Source organism: Emys orbicularis, chromosome 2, assembly GCF_028017835.1.
Source record: "Emys orbicularis isolate rEmyOrb1 chromosome 2, rEmyOrb1.hap1, whole genome shotgun sequence".
Classification (NCBI taxonomy): domain Eukaryota; kingdom Metazoa; phylum Chordata; order Testudines; family Emydidae; genus Emys; species Emys orbicularis.
In genome coordinates, this window is record NC_088684.1 from 6,558,927 (window position 1) to 6,566,333 (window position 7,407).

Genomic DNA, 7,407 nt, shown 5'->3' on the forward strand with positions numbered 1-7,407 from the left:
CTCTCTCTCTCTCTCTCTCTCTCTCTCTGCCTGGAGAGGCAAAGAGTGGTATATGCACCAGGCCAGCTTGAAAATGCTGAATCTGTACTTCCTGAAGGCTTCAAGTGAAACATGTATCTCTGCTGGGCTTCTTACCTTTTATTGCAATTCAGAACTAGATCTCAACCCTCCCAAATTTCAGAGTGGTCGGGATCCGGAGTTCTCTTTTATATCATGATAGTGATGGGGCTAGCCACAAAATTCTGGCCTATGTTTGGATTCTGGTTCCGCTGCCCACAAATTTAAAGGGTGACTGGATGAAGGGTTTTGATTTTGACTCCTATCTGATGTCTACCTCCCTGGGTAGAACCTAATTCACCCACTACTTGCAGTCATAGAATCACAGCTAGAGACTGGGGCCTGAGAAAGGAGGACCAAGGTTTTAAAAAAGTGACGATGTGATTTTTGGGTGCCCACCTTGAGACTCGGTGAAGAAGTCTGATGTCCATCCTGTGATCAGCTCCTTAATCATTAATCAGGAGTGACCACATCCCCATTCTCTGTGGTGTGGTCTCTCCCCAGGCTGCACTCAGTAATGTTGTTTCTGCCACGTCTTATGGTATTTACCCAAAGCCATTAGGCACCATCTGCGGAGTGTCCTGCTGGGAAGGGAAGACAGTTCCACACAGATTGGGAGCTGTAATAAGTTGTTCTCCGTGCAAAGCAAATGCTCAGTAACTGGCTAAAGATGAGAGTCTGACGATCTGTGTTCCAAACTGTCACTTAAGACAAACAGATGCATTTGTGATGGAGGGATCCTGTTGCTACACCGCCAGCCAATCCTCGTTAGCCGGGGCATTGTGCCCTGGGGGAGGCCAGCCTCAGCCGCGCACATCTGGGGTGACTTGCCCGTCCCCAGCCAACACAACACATGTTGCTTCCAGGGCTGTTGGAGAATGTGGAAAATTGTAATTTTTTTTCGTTCCATCTGGGATGGGAGGGTGAACAAAGTGTTAGGCTCCATCCGGAGAATGGGTGAAGCTAAGGCAGGGAGTATTGTTATAGAGTAGATTAAAACCTCGTGTAAACTAATAAGTGTAACAGCTGCCTTCATTCAGGTTTAATGTAAGAAACAATAGTTGTCTCCAAGACATAGGCATATTCAAGGCCACTCAGGAATTCTAGTGACTAGGGCTCAGAGATTTTCTCTGAGGGCATGGCTACACTTGCAGATGTAGAGCGCTGTGAGTTAAACCAGCCTTCAGAGAGCGCAGTAGGGAAAGTGCTGCAGTCTGTCCACACTGCCAGCTGCCAGCGCACTGGCGTGGTCACATTAGCAGCTCTTGCAAGGGCCACAGAGAGCAGTGCATTGTGGTAGCTATCCCAGTGTGCAAGTGGCTGCAATGTGCTTTTCAAATGGGGGGGGGGAGTGTGACAGGGAGTGTGTTGTGTGTACGTGAGGGGGGAGAGAGTGGGTTTTGGGGGGGCTGAGAGCATGTCAGTATGCTGTCTTGTAAATTCAGACAGCAGCAGACCTCCCCCTCCCCCTCCCCACCTCTCCCTCTCACACACACACACAGCATTCCACAGTAATGGTTGCTTTGTCTTGGAGCAGATAAGCAGCCGGCTGTCAGAAACAGAGCTTTCAAAGGGCATATCCAAAACAATGACAAGAGTGGCCACTTGACTTAAGGGGATTATGGGACGTTTCCGGACGCTGATCAGAGCGCAGTAATGCAACACCTCGTTCACACTGACGCTGGGGCGCTCCAGCGGGGGTGCAGCAAACGTTATTCCACTCGCCGAGATGGAGTACCAGGAGCGCTCTAGCCGCGGAGTCAGAGCGCTCTCCGTGCCTTGCCAGTGTGGACGGGGAATGAGCTAGTGCGCCCGGGGCTCCTTTAATGCGCTGTAACTCACAAGTGTAGCCAAGCCATGAGCATTGTTTTGGGGGTCAGAGTGTGGGAAGCAAAAGCAAAGAGACACAGGGACAGAGAGAGAAGGCCAAGCAAACACAGCCGAGAAGCACAGTAATGTGTCCCTGAGACAAAGCAAAGGGAAAAAGCTTTTTGGGCACCGAGGGCTGGGGGGAAGGGCAGGTTTGGAACAGTGAACCTGTTGTTGTTGTTTGATTCCTCCTGTGTTCAGAGAAACAGGCCTTTGTACATTCCTTGTAAATAAGCACGATTGTATCATCAGTTTCCACGCCCAGCTTGAAAACCCCCAGGGCCCTGAACTTTGAAAATCTACTCCCTACCTGTGAGCTGTTGAGAATTATAGGGCGCGGTTCTCCATTTCCCTGCACCATGTGAAGTCATTCAGATGGGTGCAAGGAGTGTCCAGATTAGATTGCATCAGTTTAAACCCACTTTGCACAGGTGGAAATGATGGTCCAAGGTGCAGGACAATAGAGACCCAGGCTCATACCACTGCCACTTAAGGCAAGGGCAAAACTCCCATTCTCTTAGACAGGATCAGAATTGGGCACATAAAGGGCTAGTCTTCACTGGCAAAGGGTGCACCCAACACACAGTTAGAATATTTAGCCAAACAATGTCTTGTAAGGCACTGTATATAAACGTGACATCTTGGTCATGAATATCATTGCCTGATGTATGGGGGTAGCTTGTGTTATATGTGTGCACCGGTAACATGGTGTGATGACGTAGAATTTTTCAGAATATTTTGTATGCATTTTGTGCATGCCTCAGTTTCCCCTATGTGACAGGTTTCAGAGGGGTAGCTGTGTTAGTCTAGATCAGCAAAAAGAACGAGAAGTACTTGTGGCACCTTAGAGACTAACACATTTATTTGGGCATAAGCTTTCATGGGCTAAAACCCACTTCATCGGATGCATGCAGTGGAAAATACAGTAGGAAGATATATATATACACAAACAACATGAAAAAATGGGTGTTGCCATACAAGCTATAACGAGACTAATCAATTAAGGTGGGGCTTAACTAGGGGAGGGGAAAATGCATTTTCTTTGCAGAAGAATTCAGAGATCCAGGTTGGGCCTGGGCCCAGACGATAGCCCGGCGATTTGTTTCCTAGCTACTGATAACCCTGGCCCTATTCAGGAAGCCAGCTGGTTTGACCAGCTGGAGAACAAAGAATGAGTCAGGAGGAGACCAGGTGACCCTGTTTGCCCAGGAAGAGGAAAACAAGACTGAGGAGTGGCCAGGTGGGGTGGCCATGTGTGGGCCGTGTGCTGCTGGACACGCACTGCTGGACTGGAGTCAGGATGGGTCAGGAGAAAGGGTCTCCGGGCTCAGGACTCAGGCAGATGGACTGTGCTGTAACTTCCTGCTTTCTGTGCTAAGAAAGAATTTTCCAGGCTGTGTTCCAGACAAATAATAAACCCTTTTGTTTTTTACAGCACTGGCTGAGAGTCACTGCTGACTGAGGAAGGTGGGGGTGCATTGCTCCCCTTTGGTGGGGGGTGCAAGGCTTCCCCAGGTGTCCTCTTCAGGTGGATTCACTGCAGGGAGCTCACGGCATGAAACAGGGGTCCTGGCTAGTCCCAGGAGGCACCGAAGCCAAGGAGGCTAACCCTATTGAGAGTGTGCCCTGAGGGGGTTGCCATACTGAAGTGGGTCCTGGCAGGGGCTGATTCAGAGCTGTTCAAGAGCACCAAGCCTGTAGACCCATGGCACATGGAGACAGCTGATAAACAAACCTGCCCTGGCCAGAGGATGTAGATTTACCTGTCGGCAGGGGTCCAGCCAACAGGCGGATGAGAAAACAGTGTGGCTTGATTACAGTCCGTTTGCGTGGAAGGTAAAGAAAGTGACCACGCCAATCAAGAAAGCAAGTTGACCTGAGGAGGAAGACGGGGCTTAGTGCCTGCACCCCAAAGAACAAGCAGCAGGGGAGAGGAACTTTGGTTTACTTTTCCAAGAATTCATGTCAATGGCTTTCTGGACTATAGAAGGGCCGGCAGGGGACTCCTTTGTTACCCATCACTCTGGGGACGAAGGGATCTGTGCCCTCGGAGCCTGTGAGCCCTGGGGGCTCCTGCCTGAGGGGCCGGACTTGCTGGTGGCTTGATATACTTGAGACAGCTGCTTACACAAAGACTGTAGCTCGCTACAGTTAAGTGTTAGACTCCAGCCAGTGGGCAGGTTTTGTGTTGTTTGTAGCCAGAACTCCTTTCTTTCTGTCGCTTAGTATCACTTAAATCCCTGTTCTTTAGTAATAAACTTACTCTGAGTTTTCCTATCAGCCATCTCGGGGCTGTATATTAAAATGCAAGTCCTCAGCTAAACGAACAGGCTGGTGTGTGCATTGTCTCTTTGGAGGCAATGGTCATTTCTGTGAGTGTCCAGTGATCGGGGCTGGATACTGCAGAGACACGTCTCTGGAGACCTTAGGAACTGGGGTTCAGTGCGGGTTACCAGGAAGGCAGCACGTTGAAGAGTTTGCTGGAGAGGCGGACAGACTGGTGTGGCAAGGAGCTGGCACACTGCCTCAGCAAGAGAGACCTTTGTCGAAGCTTAAACGAAGAGATGACACAGCAGCTAATGTTTCTGGGCAACCCAAGAGCGCATCAAATTCACCAGCAAATGAGGTAAGCTTAGGCCATGTCTACCCTACAAAATTATGTCGACCTAATTTACGGCAGCATACGGTCTCCGCGGTTATTAAATTGCTCGCGTGTGTGCACACTTGGCTCCTGATGTCGGCGATGCGCGTGCTCAAAGGAGCGCTTGTGGCTTTTGGACTGTCAGCGCAGGGCATTGTGCAGAGGCGACGCATCACTAGGGGGCACAATTGAAAGGTCGGGGGGCACATGACCGCCCCACGTGTCACCTCTGCTGGCGACCCGTCGGCCCTTTACATGCTCCTCGCCTTGCTTCCTCCTCCCTGAGATCCCCCTCTCGCTGTCCTCTCCCCACTTCGCCCCTTCACACTCCCTCCAGCCCCGCTGCTCCCGCACTGTGCACAGAACCAGCCTCTGGTGGAAGCGCCTTCACTTCTGGTGACCTGGGTTCAAATGGCAAGTGAAAATGTGTGTGATCACCTCCGAAAGTGCAATGAGGATCTTTTGCTCAATGACGAAACCTAGAGAGGTCTGGAAGTGGAACATCGAGGGAAGTTGCAGACCACGTTTGAGGCACAATTGCAGAGATCTAAGTGTGTGCCCGAGGAGCTCTGCCGGTCAGAAATAAGGTTCGCAGCAGGTGAAGTATGGAAGCCCAGAGTTGGACAAGCAAAGCGGGCTGATGGTCAGGAGTGAGATGCATCCCCAGAGCTTTATGGGGAGCTCAGAGCTAGTGGGTTCTGTAGGTGAGGAGACAGATGCATTGGGGCAGCATGTGAGAAGGGGGCATGATCACCAAGGAGTAGGAGTGTTGCAGGTCAGAAATGAGGTGCCTTTGCAGAGCTATTGAGTCTATTAATAATACTCTCACTTTCATCAGCACAAAACCTTTCGAAAGGTGTTGCATGAGCTAAAGATCTGGGGGAGGGTGTGGGATGTTGGGTGGGAAGGAATGATGAGATGATTGCCCTGCTCTAGGCATGCAGGCAAAGAGTAATTCTATAGGGTCAGAGGGAGAAATCAACAACCTCGTACCCATCTTTAAAAAGGGGAACAAGGAGGACCAGGGAATTATAGCCCACTCTGTCTGACTTCAATACCTGGAAAGATACTAGAACAAATTGTTAAATGATCAATGTGTAGGGGAAACGAGGGTTATTAGTAATAGCCAACATGGATTTGTCAAGAACAATTCATGCTAAACCAATTCATGCTAAAGTCATTTCCTTTTTTGGCAGGGTTACTGGCCTCGCGGATGGGAGGAAGCGATCAACATGATTTATCTTGATTTTAGTAAAGCTTTTGACACTAGTCCCACATGATATTCCAATAAACAAACTAGGAAAATGTGATCTCAAAGAAATTACCATAAGGTGACCATACTCAGAGAGTAGGTATCAATGGTTCGCTGTCAAACTGGAATGATGAATCTAGTGGGGCCCCACTGTCCTAGGTCTGGCACTAGGCAATATTTTCATTCATGATTTGGATAATGGAGTGGAGAGTGTGCTTATAGAATTTGCAGATGACACCAAACTGGGAAGGGTGGCAAGCACTTTGGAGAACAGGATTAAAATTCAAAATGAGCTTGACAAATTGGAGAATTGGTCTGAAAGCAACAAGATGAAATTCGATTAAGACAAGTGCAAAGGACTTAGGAAAGAAAAAAATGAAATACGCAACTAGCAAATGGGAAATAGCCAGATAGACAGTGGTCCTGCTGAAAAGAATTTGAGGATCATAGTGGATCATGAACTGAATATGAGCCAGTAATGCGATGCAGTTGCAAAAGAGGCTAATACTCTTCTGGGGTGTATTAATGGGATTACTGTCTGTAAGACATGGGAGGTAATTGTCCTACTCTGCTTGGTGCTGGTGAGACCTTAGCTGGAGGACTGTATCTAGTTTTGGGCACCACACTTTAAGATAGGTGTGAACAAATTAGAAAGAGTCCAGTGGAAAGCAACAAAAATGATCAAAACGTTAGAAACCTGACCTGTGAGGAAAGGTTACGAAAACTGGTTATCTTTAGTCTTGGGAAAAGAAGGGGGGGGGGACCAGAAAGCAGCCTTCAGACATGTACAAGATTGTTATAAAAAGAATGGTGCTCAATTGTTCTCCATGTCCACTAAAGCTAGTGACATTGGGTGGTTTTCACCTTCCTCTGCTGTGTGTGGGTGCGGGTCACTTGCCAGGATTATCTGGGTATAATTTATTTAACCATTTCTCTGCTACTGCGAGGATCTCAAGCACAGGTGCACCTCGGTCCCTCCTATTCTCTGCCTGTGGCACATAACAGTCTAGTCTCCTGTGGATCTCATTTCCTTTGGTCTAATTTTGGTGTTGGTGGCCTGTGATCTACAGGCGATCAGACTGGATGATCTATTGGTCCCTTCTGGCCTTAAACTCCATAACTCTTTGCCTAAGAAGTAATGGGCTAAATCGGCAGCAAGGGAGATTCAGGTTAGATGTTAGGAAAAACTTTCTAACTACAAGAGTAGCTAAACTCTGTAATCGGATACCAAGGGAGGCTGTGGAATCCCCGTCATTGGAGGTTTTAAAGAACAGGTTGGACAAACACCTGCCAAGGATGGTCTAGGTTTTCTTGGTCCTGTCTCTGCACAAGGGACTGGACTAGATTATTTCTCAAGGTTCCTTCCAGCCCTATTTTTCTATGACTCTATAACAAACCAACTCATCAGCAAGTACCCAGATGATGAGTCCTGCCTGGGGGCGGACAAGAAGAGCTACATAGAGGAGCCCAAATACAAAATCTATCTTTTAAGCATAACACCATGCATCAGGGAATGTGACCGATGTTGCAAGATGGGCAGTTCGGAAGTGATGTACAGAGGTACGCATGCGGCACGCCAGCAGCGTGG